The sequence below is a fragment of the Gymnodraco acuticeps genome, unplaced genomic scaffold (assembly GCF_902827175.1).
Source record: "Gymnodraco acuticeps unplaced genomic scaffold, fGymAcu1.1, whole genome shotgun sequence".
NCBI lineage: Eukaryota > Metazoa > Chordata > Actinopteri > Perciformes > Bathydraconidae > Gymnodraco > Gymnodraco acuticeps.
Genome location: NW_022990938.1, coordinates 422,122 through 435,569, shown reverse-complemented (window position 1 = coordinate 435,569; position 13,448 = coordinate 422,122). Strand labels below are relative to the sequence as shown.

Sequence of the window (13,448 nt, the reverse complement as noted above, 5' to 3'; positions counted from 1 at the left end):
AATGTCGCTGTAGAAATACTCTGTTAAAATTCCTGCATTAAAAGTCTTATTTTTCTAAAATAATGTATGTATTGGCATCAAAAGTAATTTAATGTAAATCCTCATTTTGTCCAATGGCCTATATCCGATTATTAAATTATTACAACATGAAATTGTTGATCATTTTATGTTGCAACTGGTTTACAAGGAGCTTTTTTTATATATATATATCTACTGCCGTGTAGCTATGATGTCAAGAAGGGTTCAATAAAGTTGTATCAAAACCTATAATAATACATGATTTGTTCATTGTATTTCTAGTTTTTAAGTTGTAAGATAAATGCATTGGAGTTTAAGCGCTGCATTTGCCTCTGAATTGTAGTGGAGGAAAAGTATAACGTAGCAGGAAATGCAGCACTCAAGTAAAGTCCCACAAAATGATACTTAGGTCCAGAACCTGAGTACAATTACCTAGTAACTCTTCACCATTGGTGATAAGACACCACCTGAAGTGATTTGAGTGAACAGGCCCTGTATACAATATATTTTTTAATACAGGTTGCTGTTAAATTCCAGTGTCAAACAGCAGGAAAAAAATATCCTTTAAGTCCATCTGTGTGGAGACTGAGTGTCTGACATGCACAGTCAAGACAGACAAATGAGGTGAATGAGATGAACACGCTGTGGTGATGTTCATGCTGCCAAAGTGCCAAGTCCAAGTGAAGTCTGCCAGGCCATGTTTACATGAAGGAGTGGGAAACATATCCATTTCATATATAGTTCATAGCACTGCACTACTAGTTGCTCTTCGTGGCAGAAGCTGTCCGTCTCTCCTCCTCCACAGGCAGAATTTGATTGTCTGGTCTTATGGTGTTCCCTAGCAACCGTTATAGTTCCCTTCTCATTTACAATCTTCTCAATGTATGTGTGCCCACGGTTTCCTAAAATTGTCCCTGATCTGGTGGAAATGTGTTACACAATCACCCTCTTTTCTTTTGCTGCCGTGTGTTGTTGTTGACAAAAGAGAGTGGTCACATTAAAGTTTGCCATCAATATTCTTCCTCCAGCTTTTCCTAAGCTTAGCGTCTTCCAGGAAGTGCCAGTGGAAGCTGTCTTACCTTGTTTCGTCTTGGCTCTGCTTTTGCTTTTTGATGCCCTGCAGTAAAACCTCAACCAGTTGGCTGTAGATGCAACAATATAAAGTAACACGAGTCTCCTTAAATAGAGGATCTTAACTGATGTGGATAACGTAGCTCGAATGATTCCTTCCTCTGATATGTCTTCTTACTGGCGTCATGTCTTTATGTAAAGTTCAGCTGCTTCACTTGTCAATGATGTAGCTCTCTGACCAAGTTAGGAAGGCTGTTGTGTAGACGATTAATTTGTAGAAGTTGGTGTCTCGTGGCTGTCAAAGAAACATTTTTGTAATAATATCCCTGGCCTGTATAAACTGTGTTAGAGTACACAGTGCCATTAGAGAAGGCCTGGCAAGGATCCTGAAACATCTTCACGCAGTATAACGGATCTATTGACACACATAGTTTTAGAAATGGTAATAAAAATATAAAAGCTACTTTGAGTATTTCACACTCCACAGCGGTATGTCTGTAATGTCACACAGTAAAACAAAACCAATCTGTCCGTCGTCACGTCTCGCCATTGACAAGAAACGGCAGAACAGTTTACACAGTGGGGTGGACCTCAACAGATCTCTGCCAGTCGGTTATGTGGACACACACACACACACACACACACACACACACACACACACACACACACACACACACACACACACACACACCACACACACACACACACACACACACACACAACACACAGACTATTTGTACAACAGGCCTGCATGAATGTCAAACAGCACTGTCTGTGCCCACTGTTGCCACTTCTGGACAGTGTAAACTTAAATCTTCTAGCATTTTTTAAGTTTTCAAAGTTGCACCCATGAAAAACAATTAAGCATCCAAAGATATAACTGGTAAAAAAACACCTTAAAATGTCTTAATGTCTATATATATATATATTTTATTGAGCTGTGTACTGATTTTATTGAGCTGTGTACTGATTATTCTAAACGTTTCAAACCATTTTCAGACCCAGAGCCAGCCATAATTCTTAAGATAAGTGTTCATTTCAGATGTTCAACTATAAGTTGCAGTAAGTACATTGTAATTGACTTTTTATCAAGTTTAAATTGTAGTCGTTGGACGTCTAAATCAGTTATAAGGGAATAAAGCTGAGAAAATCTGTGAAGCAGAAACCCTGATTTTTAAAACGACAAGGTTGACATCGGGTAGATTACTAGTAGTAGATTTGTATTGCAGTGCTGCATCACATCATATCATTGTTATGTTTAAAGTCACTAAGGAATAGACTTAATGTGTCAAGTGAATGTTGCAGGTCATTTGAATCCCTGTAAAATATCCTGAAGTGTAGTAGGCCTACAAACGGAGCAAACGTTAGCATGTAGCCCCTCCATCCTATGTCAATCCAAACAGAGTAAATCATATTTCACAAGAAACTGATGTGTGTGTGTGTTTACACCAGTTTAACTGAACATGTCTGTTTGTTTTGGACAGGAAGAGGCCTGTGTGGATAATTTGGCTTACAGTAACAAACGTCTGTATCTTCAATAACCAGAGAAACAAGCTTGGCAAACAGTAGCCGCTTGTCTATCATTCTGATTCACTTTTAGTGGCATCAAATGGCATGTTATGCTTTTAAATCAGTGAGCCGGTGCACACCTTTCAGAGGTTAGTGGGATTCATGTAGAAAAACACATTCACATGTTATTCTCATCCTCTTTGTGTGTGTCCCGGCCTTCCCTCAGGACTTGTCACCATTAGTAGCAGCAACGGTATGTGAATGTTAATGCCCCTCGGCCTGGATGAGTGTAACATGCATTTATCATGTGAGGAAACTCTACATGTATACCCTTTTTTTCCCACTTTGTGCTGGTGACCTGAACATGCCTTAAGGTGATCTACACGTGAACACTCCTTGGCAGTAAAAGCCCAGCTCATTAACACTTTTCATAAAAAATGAGGGTGAAAATATGCCTTTTAAACAGATGTCAAGTATAATCCTTTCAGCGTTCATTTGACTGCTAGACAGAGAGAGTGAGACTCTGGTATGATGGCCGTTAATGACAGGGGTCTTAATGTGTTTGAGACATGCTTGGTCTGTCCCGTGGTGGAGCTGAGTGATGTGGGAGGGGTGAGGGGTGTTCACACACACAGCTGCCATGTGAGTTGTGCAGTAAAACATTTGATGTGAGTAGGTGGGCCAGTAATGATAATGTAATGTGCAGTGGGGGCGTTTGAACACCATGTCAGTTTCTGAAATGGGCAACCTGTCCCGTGTTGATGGCGGAGGAATACCTGTTTTTCATATTTGACATCCTGGATCAGAACCTTATATTGATTTATTTTGTTTTGTTGCATTTTCATGTCCGTCTTTTAGTCTGCCCTGTTCAAATGTCTCTTTTAGGGTCATTTTAAGACTTTATTTATTGTAGCCTCTTTAGTGCAAGTCTCTCAGTCATGAATAGATGCAGACACAGTTTGAAGGTATAACATGGTAGAAAGAAAATAGTTCCTACATTATAACAGACAACTGGATTATCTTGAGTTACCAGGTCATCATTTCTACAAGGAAACATTGCTGTTACTTTTCTAAATGTATTTCTTTCGTGGCTTTTTGAGTACCACAAGCTGCCATCTACTTCCATCTTTATTCAAGAGAAGCCAGGCATCTCTAGGGCTAATAACTCCAACAATCGGTAACTCACAATAAAACAATCCACATCATTGAATAGCACTACAGGTAAAAGAAAATACATTATTTAGATTTGGGATGAACTGTCCCTTTTTCCTCCCCAATACAGTAAGATACAAATAAAAATAAGATAAAGAAATAAGATACCAGCAATAACATCAATTGATATTAAAAGGAAAAGTATGAAATGATCCTGGCAAATTAGAACAAACAAATCAGGAGAAAAAAACTTTGAATACATTCTAGAAAACCCAATTTGCTGAAGATTAGTAAGAGGCTACGTGTGACTTTATTTCAGGAATATTGAGGCTTTTGTATTTAATACAATAAAATAACTCGGCAGGGTTATTGTTTGTTTCTCCCATATCAGTCTGCAGGTTCCACTCCTGCCACTCAGTACCGCGGGGTCGCTGTAGCTGCCATTTTTCCTCTTTCTTTCTGCACCGACTGACAGATAGTAGGATAATGAGGAGGTCTCACTCTGACATATTATCCCTCTACCATAAGTAACATGTAAAGATTGAAGTTTCACAATTCAACCATGCATGTTAGACAGATATCCATTTACATATGGAGCTAGATTGACTTAAACTATGAAAAGTAGTATGCGTTTTAAAATGTAATTATTAAGTCACCGCGCCACTTTATGCCGTATCGTTCTGGAAAGTGGGTTAGATTGTTTGCTCACGAGTGCGTTGTCTTTGCTAAATCATAGGCGATCTTTGTTACTGGTTTCTGAGCTGAGGAGGAGAGCGAGAATCCGTGTGGACCACAGCTTGCTGCTGCAGCGGCTCGAACACACACACACACTGGCCGGGCACACACATACACACGCTCACACATCATCATTTTCTACAGCATTATCACACACTCACTGCCGGGGGAGGACACGGGAGCCGGGTTGCAGCCGACGGTGAGTTGGAACATCCTTTTTTCTTTCTTTGAAGATGGAGATTTGTTCTCCCCCGATGTCTGCAATATCAACATATGTTGCTGGAGAAATATGGTGCAGTGGATGTGTCAAAGTCAGTTTTTTGGTGATGCTGCTTCACTGGGATGACCAGGTGCAAATATAATGGATGCCGATTGTCGTGTTTGATTTTTTGTGTGTGTGCTGGGCATCAAAGCAGCACTGCACTGCATGCATGTTGGAGAGGGAATGTGTTGATCTGCTGCTGCATGGATGATGTGTTCAGGGTTGCAGCAGCAGGGCTGGTTAGAGCTCATTGTTGCTGCCGGCCGGTGCAGGCCTGCAGGCTGAGAGGATTATTTGATGTCTGCCAGTGATGCTGCCAGATGTAGCTCAGCTCCTCAAGCTGTCAATCCAATTGTTGTGACTTTAAGACACCGAGGCCCTGTTGGCACATTCAGATATGAATAGTCAGCAGGTGTCTATTGGTCAGTATGGCGGGTGGGGGCCTCTTTTATTATTATTGATCAATCTTTTTCATTGATTCTGCCATAAAATAAACAAGAGGGCTCCATGAAGGAATATTATTTGTGATGTAGAATTGTCTTAAGCATGATAAAAGACAGAGAGGAGAGGACACCATTAAAGATGTGCTCTGCAGTTGGGAGTTGACATTTGATTGGTCATCAAAGGAGATTCATCTTTTGGATTGGATATCCCCACATGTTAAGGAATTATTTGGATTCAGTATTGGTACAAAACATGATAATTCAATTAATATTTCAATACATTTCAAGCACAAATTGACACTCTGGTTTTAGATTCTTAAATGTGATAATTTGCTGCTTTTCCTTGTCATATTTGATAATCATATTGACAGTGTTACTAGTTTTAGACTTTGTATGGATAGAATGTGATTTATTTGACCCTCAACCATAGTGTACATTGGTTACAGGCAATATTGAAAGAAATACTCTTACACTTAAGTAAAAAAAGGAATACCTCAGTAGTAAACAAGTCAAGTAAAATGTCACTTAAGTAAAAGCACTGAAGAAGTATCATCTAAATGTACTCAAAGGAAGCCAAGTACACATTTTTGATGTGATATTATTCAGTTTAAGTCACTTACATGCAAGAGCATACGTTGGGATTAGTGGTAGTAGATGTGTAGTGCAGTACTGCATCCTATCACTTTTTTTAGTGTCAAGTGAATGTTGTAAAAAGTACTACATTTTCCTCTAAAAATGTAGAGAAATATATGTATAAAGTAGCATCAAATATAAATATTCAACTAAAATTAATAGTATATCAAAATCGTACTTTAGTACTGCACTTGAGTAAATGCAGTTACATTCCAATAGTGTGAATTGGTGCCTATAATAAGGCTTTAATATAGGCTGCTCAGTTGCAGCGAATGGGAATCCCTCTGTTGCAGCTGCTCTATAATGCTAACATTAGCCCGCTAACCTACATTCTCAAAGTTCCTGTCAGCAACTCATACCGTATTCTTATATTCAGCAATATAGGAAGATGAGGCTCTCTGCAGTTGTTTTCTAACCTTTTGTTTGTGAAACATAAAGAAACATTAACAGCTTGATTTGCGGTTATTCAGCGCAGACAGTGAAATGTCACAGAAGGAAAAAGCACAGGTGTAAACAATCACATTTAACGAGTGGGTGAATTCCATTAAGACATTTGAATAGAGCGCAGCCTTCGTTAATGTTGTGAGTAACACCTGTGCTTTCACACTGTAACCCATCACTTTATATCAATTAAAAAATACCACACATAACATATTTCACATTTTAAGGCGAGATACTTCATGTACTGGTAATTTTGTGAGTTTGGCTTCTTTTCTGCTCCACATAACATGACTTTCACATTAGATGAAAGACCCATAATTCACATACAGGTGTATTTTACCAACTTTGTCAATTTGCATCTGTATATTTCTCCTTAATTTAACAATATTTAGCATCAGATTTAAACAAAACATTTCCAAAAACACAGTGGTATCTGTGTATTTTTATGTTTTATTTAAAAAAACTACTGTAGCCTAAGAAATGACTTTTTTCATTGATGTTTCTTTTTTGAATAATATTCATTTCTATTCATTCTGAAAACTCCACTTAGCACTGACATACGACCGACAAACCTCCAGTTTTCATTCTTTTGATACTTTTGACCAAAGCTTTGTTCATCATACATCATTTAATAACCTTATTTTTAGGACATTTTATTTCTAAAAATATGGCTTTTTGGATCTACGTCGTCATAAAAAGAGATATCCAAAATCCCATATAAATACAAATATGTGACTCTTTTTGTTTAAAATGTTAAGACCTCTTTTTCAGAAATCCATGCAAATTAAACATATTTAATAAGAAATGCCTCATTTGCATATCGACATGTGTAAGTGTTGAACCAAAGAAGAGTCTTGGTTACTAGACACAGTGTCTCCCCTTAGATACTGAACAGCTCCATTTATCTTAATGTATCTGGGCTATTAATCAATTACCAGTGGGAGTACATCTCCATTTGAGAATGAAACTCACGGGATGATGTGGCATGTCATGGCAGGTATCGAGCGTTGGCAGCACCATCACCATTCCTGAGCCCCCCCCCTCCCATCACAAGACATCACCTCACCTTGACAACTCCCCAGCACTGAGCCATTACTCAGGGCAGACGCAGAGTCCTCCTCACTCTCCCAGCTCTCCCATGTATCCACGGCCCATTAGACACAAAGTCAGGTGACGGAGCTTATGGCGAGTTTTCATTCTCATTCTGTCTCCTTAAGTGATGACACAATTTTTAGACACGGAGCGATGCGCAAGATTGCTTGGCAGGCTGTTTGGGGATTATAAGGTCCAGGTTAACTTCTTTAATGTCCCTCAGGTGACATTGAAACTGTAGATTTTATTTGCAGGAAGATTGGACGCCAAAGAAAACACTCTAAAACACTTCAATCACAGGCCAAAGTAGTTTTACTCTCTTAAACCTCTTGTGTACGTATTGCAATTCTGATACACTGGCATACTTTTATTAAATATTCTTCCCATCATATTCTTGATTCTTTACCATTAAAGTTTGGTCTGTAAAACAAAATAGCAAAAAACTGCATGTCACAGTTTCCTAATGCCCATGATATGATATATTTAAAAGGGTTTGAAAGAAGTTGTGTTTTGTCAGCTCTGTCCACAATTATGTTTTACAATAATCATCAAGACATATTATACAAGTAATGAAAAAGGCCCATAGCATGTTCTAAAATTCACTTAAATAAAAAAATGTTCCAACCCAAAAGTCCAAAACTGAAAGATATTGAATTTTAAGGGATAATAATTAGAGAAAAAAACGAAATAAATCTTTATATTTAAAACTTCAACCAGCAAGTCGTGCTGTTCTTCTTGGCTAATTGAATCCTTTATTACCTTAACTGTATATCGACAGAACGGTAAAAACTCGTTATCAAGCTGTATATTAGATTATCAGCTCACAGGTCAGATCTATTTTAGTTTTTTAGGAGCCCAAACCATCCCTGATATACTGACGACATGCTGTGTGAAAATCAGGTTTCACATCTGCACTTTCCAGCTCTAGTATGCTGCTAATGTTGTGTGCATTTGCAGCACTGCACCACTTCAGGTACTGCTGCAACTAGGACACATTTGTTTTTAATGAATCCCTAAGGATTGTTAAACTATATTAGCAACCTCCACTGAGGATGTAGATGATGCCGTCCTGTTTTTTCTGTCTTTTTCATTAACCCCTGTGACATCTACGTGACCACTGTGCAAGGAGGCTGCAGCCAAATGGATATAATGAGCACCATAGAGTCTTCAGTATGCTTTAGGTTAATGGCCTGAGCCCCCTGCAGCGATGATGGTGAGGTAAATAAACTCCCCCACACCCTTGCCTCTCTGCTGGACATGTTTGGGTTGCTGTTTTCATTAAGTGACCAGGACACATTAAATTAGCATGACTGGCTGCAGATTGATGAATTGGTGAACTGGGGGCAGTTAAAGGGTCTCTGCTGCTGGTGTTTCTGAACGAGCAGATGCTGTTCTCCCTGCCTTCCATCAAAGACAGATGGGTTTTTGTTTGTTGGTTGTTTTTTTAGGAGATGATGTTATTGCTTGGAGATGGGGAAGACCCAGTTTCGCCACAATAAGGGCCAATGAGGGAGGAGTGTGTAGTCAGGCTTTGACATGAGGGAAGATACTTTTTTAATGATTTTGAGATTTGAGAATAACCATGTGGTTTGTGAACACTAACCTAAGATGGCACAGTTAATTGATCAATCAATTAGTCAATCAGAAAGAGGGGTTAGGACAGAGGAGGAGAGGAAAGGAAAGGAGATGGGATCAAGAGGAATGGAACGTTCAAGAAGAGAAACAATGGAGTGGAGAGAAAAGTAAGGGAGATAATTCAAAAATAGAAAAGGAATGAGATAGGAGAAGGGAGAAAATAAAGGAGGGGAGAAAGGGAGAGGAAAGGAGAAGGCAAGGTCAGGAAAGGAAATAGGAGAAGGAACAGAATGGAGGAGAGGAGACAAAACACAAGGAGAGTAGGGAAAGACGACAAAGAAGAGGTAAGGAAAGAAAATAAAAAGGGTAGGGGATAAAGAAACCATGAAAGACAAAAGGAGAAAAACAAAAGCCTAGTATAGGGTGTGTGCAATGACTGAGGAAGAGGAGTAAAAGTGATTGTAGTGGAGAAGAGTGACATCCTGCTGCGATCACCAGCTGTGCCAGGACACATCTGAAGAAGAGCAAGAGACTGGAGACTAATATAAGGAGACATATCATCACACACACACACACACACACACACACACACACACACACACACACACACACACACACACACACACACACACACACACACCACACACACACACACACACACACACACACACACACACACCACACACACACACACACACACACAGTTGAAGTGCCACACGTTAGATGTCTTCAAAGGTCAATCATTAATACATGATTTGTCCTATAAATGTCTTTTGAATAGATATGGTTGTTTCTTGTTATAGTATGTATCAGGAGGTTTGGGTCTGATGGGAGTTTTGTGGATCAGGTGGACAACAGATGGGACAGTGGGTGAGAGCCGAGGAGCTGCCAGACTGGTAGTAGCCGAGTGTGAAAACATACCAGCAATATCCGTCTGATTTAATTTTATATACTGAGCCATATGCAGGCAAATATGACTTGTTTTTAACATGGCAGACCATTTTAAATCCTGTTGCACTCATAAGAAAATAAAATATTTGACACATGATAGATGATACCAGCTTTAAGGGGAACAAAGGAGGAATGTTTCAATCTCAGTGGTGGGAGCTTAAATCTTTGTACAGTAGGCTTACAAATAATGTTACCCCCTCATCCACCAGAATCTTTGACACAGCTCTAAAATGATTAGTGCGGATTTGGGTCAAAGAAGCCATTGAAGAGCTCTTCTTATCACATCACACACCCAGTGGGTTCATCAAGGCGCCGGCGTGTGTGTGTGCACCTTCTTTCATGTGCTTCTTTCACATAGGTAGAGATATTTTTACCTCCAGTCATCAGGAGAGTCCTTACACATGATTTGTAGAGTGTGTATTCATATATTGCTTTTTGAGGTGTTTCATTGGCCCGAAGACATGTCATTTTCCACATCTTAAAGTGGCTTTATGCTCATTTTCAGTTTCATATTTTATGCCTCTACTGTGACATTTTTCCATGCTTTAATGTTCAACAAGGTTCTGAATGTTGGTCTTTGTGGTGGCATTCCTAGTAGTTAAAAATAAAACTCAAATGTTCAGCATCTGTTAATCCTCAATGTGTGTGTGGTGGGAAAAAGCAGGTCCATTTGAATGGATGTGTCCTCGATCCTACTTGTCTAACCCCACAGAGAAGGCCTTTACGAGGGCCAGCCCCCCTTCAGTAAGTGCCGATGGGCACTTTCAGTCTCACTGAAAGAATGTCTTTGTAGAAAAAGATACACTGTCCAGAGAGCAGAAGAAGAGGATGGAGAAGAGAGGCAGTGGAGAAGTCATCCATCAGCTTAAGTTGTGTCTGTTAACGGGTAAACCAATTAAAGACAGACATATCCTTGTCTTTATGGGCCTTGAAAAGAGACGGAGGGAGTCATCTTACATCTGTCTTGTTAAACATGATTTGTTTATTCCAACTTTGTATAATCCTCATGCTCACACTGTGTGGTGCAGGGTCAATGGAAACCCCCATATGACACACACTTGCATACATGAGGTATATACAAGGCTTAACCAATGAATTGTAATTACATATTAAATTGGTTGTGATTTTGTATAACACACAACTGCCTCGGTGGATTAGAAGCTCATAGAAAATATATAAACTAATGCAATATTCTGTAAAGCACCTTTCAATACAAGAAATGGACTTCAATGTGCTTTACGATAATGGAAATAGACATCAACAAGGGCACAGAGTTTCATAATTAATTGATACAAAGGCAAGGTAACACTTGATGGTAATAATATTCAAAAGATTTAAAAAAGACATGTAATATAAAACATACCAATGAGATCCACTTAATAACAGTGAAATAATATAGTTAAAAATAATACAATTTGACCTACATTTTTTGTTGAAATGTAGAGTGTTCAAACCCCCACTCACTCAGTAAAAATAGATGTAGTACCTACATTTGCAGCATGCACATCAATACATCAAAACCAACTCACCCCCTGTCTTGATTATATTCATCATATATTTAAACAGGAAAGGGCAAATATTAACTTTTCGACCAATATTGTTTTTCTTCTGCATCTGCTGTATAAATGATCTAATTATCTAAGAGGATCTATCCTGATGTTATTTTGGGAAAGCGAAAACTGCTTCACTTGAAACATCCTGTTTGAAAGACAAAATGTCTGTATAATATCTGAAAAGTGACAGGGAATAAGAGGTTTTGGTTTATTGATTTAAAAGCCAGATCAGGTACACAGTACATAAACCCATATTAATAAACAGTGAGTGCTTGTTTCCTGTCAACAGAGCCGATGCATTGCAGGCTGTGGGTACTATGACTTACTGTTAGAGTAAGTCATTCCCTGTTTGTTCTTACTCAGCATCATTTGATGCCTCTGGATGTTGGCCCATAAAAGTCAATGGCGTTTCACATCAGTGATAATGCCCCACCCTGCCACTCTGTCCTCTCCCTCTCTTTCACACTTGAATCTGCTGCGCTGGCGTTTCTTTTGGTCCTGCCCAGATTACTCTGCATTGTCCTCTAATGGCGCTTTTCCACTGCAGGACCTAGCATGGCTTAGCACAGCTTAGTTTGGCCTTGGTAGGCCAGGCTCACTTTAAGCTGCGTTTCCATTACAGTTTAGTAACTGGGGTAGTAACTATAGTAGCGCAGTGTAGGCGGGGCGATCGGCTGTTCGGCGGGCTGAGCGACGCTGCGCAAAACTGCCGTGACGTCATCTTCAATGCAAACCACAAAACCAAAACATCCGCCGTTAGCTGTTAGCCCTCAGAGCTCACAGCTCCTCATATCTGTTCAGAAACTAGACAAAAGTTAAACAAGTACAAACCACAGACTGTCTGTGTCATGGCGAATACAGTCGCTGGTTTATTTATGTCTGTAGGCCGTTGTTGTGAGTGTGGTTGGAGCATATACAACGTTAGCTTAGCCTGATCAATCCGATCTCCATTCAGAAAACATGCATTTTAAAAGGTTTTTCGCCTGCCGTCTGTCTGCAGACCGGTATCAGTATGTTGTTACTTCGGCATCATTTTTAAACGTGTATTACAATGAAATCACGGTGAAATATGTTCATGTTGTTGTTGTTGTAGCCCCCTTGCGAGCGATTCTCTCTGACCAATCAGCAGTCGAGAGAGTTTACGTCACCAGTTTAGCATATTCTGCCCGGTTGTTGGCCCGGTAAGAACCTCGATTTTGGAGGGCCAGAAAAAAGGTGAAAAAGTAGCCCTGAGTGGAAAAGCAAAGAAAAGCGGGCCGGGCTTAAACCGTGCTACGTGCTGCAGTGGAAAAGCGCCATTAGAGCCAGGCTGCTTTACTCACCTTCCCTTTTTGCACCCTAATGCACCCACGGCTGATGTTGTAGCACTTTAGCTTATTGGACGTGAGATATGAGGCATTTCATTAGTAGATATCGTTTTAGCATTAAACAATCTATGTGTGATCTTTTCTCTGAAACCCTGTGTGATCAAAAAATCACGAACAGATTGTAATCAGTGCATTTTCTCGTGAATTAGCTTCTACTTACTGATGTCTGATCTGTGGGGAAGAGATAACCTTGACCAGACTGCAGATACACAGCGATGATACTCAGATTGAAATCAGACACACTGCAGTAAGGGATTATATACACAGGGATGAAGGGCCTTAAGAGATTTATTTCCAACTTTCACTCGATATGTCACCATCAGGATGTAACAACATGAGTTATTATCTTGTCAACTTTAATGGTACCATACTTTCTATCCTTTAGAATGTTTTGGCTATTTATAATTTTACAATTGCTACAAACGATAAAAGAAGCACTCCATCTGATAATAGGCAAACTCAAAAGTAATTTCTTTGATGCTGCTTTTAATTGAACTATTCACATCTTAAACTGCACTGTAACTTTTATCCATGTATTTTTTTCTTTTAATGTTTATTTTATTATCTTGTCTTTTTAATGACAGATTTTAAATGCCATTTTCTTCATGTCTTTCATTTGTTGTAAAGCATTTTGAATTGCCTTGTG

General features: G+C 39.3%; 1 protein-coding gene across 1 annotated transcript in view; it reads left to right on the top strand.

The window, feature by feature from the left end:
• Positions 1-4,525: 4,525 nt before the first annotated feature.
• nrcama (neuronal cell adhesion molecule a) overlaps positions 4,526-13,448 on the top strand; it is a 62,853-nt gene continuing 53,930 nt past the window's right edge. The window contains 1 exon segment of the mRNA XM_034234255.1: positions 4,526-4,684. The gene's annotated coding sequence lies outside the window, so the exon portion shown is untranslated.